Below are 1,511 nucleotides of genomic sequence, written 5' to 3' on the forward strand. Positions count from 1 at the left end.
TTAACGAATAAAGTAAGTGGTAACTATTCCAAAATATAAAAATGAATAATAACTGGAACTGTTGTTAAAGCACAGGGCTTTGAGTTACTTAAGTACTAATGTAATAAAGTAATAATTAAATCAAAAAGTACAGTTGTATATTTAATGTCAATTGTTTAATAAACTATATTGTAAGCATATTTGTCAAACAGATATTAATTAAAACAATAGGAGCGCAGTTTAAAATATGTTTAGTCATAGCATAAGAATGGTTCTAAAGCAGTGATCAACAGTTATACAATTAAACAGTTAAGTCAAATGACAAAAGGGAAAACTAATAAGTGAAATAAAAGTGTTGTGTAGAGAGACATGTACACATATATCAAACTTTTGTTTGTAAGTGAAACTAAAACAAAATATTAGTTTAAGGCAATCATAAAAAATCATAACATGTAAGTTTAACGTTTAAAGTCTGACTCTATGTCGAGCCATAATCAATGAACGGGTTAAAATTAATAGGTACATAATCACAGTCCATAAGTAGTAATTAACAGTTACACATTAAATAGTTAAGTAAAAATAAAAGTGTTCTGTTGAGGTATTAGGTATACGTCATGATCCTCAACAAAAATAATAATCAAATGAACAAATACCTAACTGTTTACTTAGTTTAGGTTTGAGCACGTGTAAAGCAAGGTAATAGAATGCAATGTACAAGTGATAGTAAAAAAACAATATTAGTTATTATGTATTATATAGTTATAGTATGTATGTAACTGACATAACATAATACATAAATACACAATACATTAAGTTCTATTTTGTTTATTAATATTGTACTATTTAGAATCTATAGCAGTATTTGTATGCTACACTAAATTTATATAAATGACTCACATAAAAACTGATATATATATACCAAGTACCTACTACATGGTATGGGAAATATTTAATTGTTAACCACACAATCGAGCCTATGTCTAACGATTGAGGTTCATTGCTCAATAAAGCATATTCTTAAAGCAATAGCTGTGGATGTCAATTAAATATTATTATTTATCAATTGTCAATTTATTGTTCATGATTAAACCTACCTACAGTATATATTAATAATAATATATTGTAATACACTCCATAAATCTACCTACATAAGAAACATCAAACATCATATCATTATACACTTTAACTACCAGACTTTACTGAAATATATGTAGTATATGTAATATAAGTTCATGTATTATATGGTATCTGCAGCAGTATTTGAATCCTCCATCAAATGTATTATTACCAACATTACCTATACATTACCTCACCTAAAAACTGTAATATATTAGGTACTACATAGTATACGTGTAGCTTAGTTATATTCAAGTTTAAAAGAACTATTCCATATAATCCAACCCATGTAAAATAATAAAATGTATCAAATTTATTATTTATTAAATATTTTATTTCATATAATTCTCTCATAATTAAACCTATATATCAAATAGTATACAGTCATATCATTATTACAATTTAATTGCCAGTCT

This window comes from Acyrthosiphon pisum, unplaced genomic scaffold (assembly GCF_005508785.2).
Source record: "Acyrthosiphon pisum isolate AL4f unplaced genomic scaffold, pea_aphid_22Mar2018_4r6ur Scaffold_20992;HRSCAF=22726, whole genome shotgun sequence".
NCBI lineage: Eukaryota > Metazoa > Arthropoda > Insecta > Hemiptera > Aphididae > Acyrthosiphon > Acyrthosiphon pisum.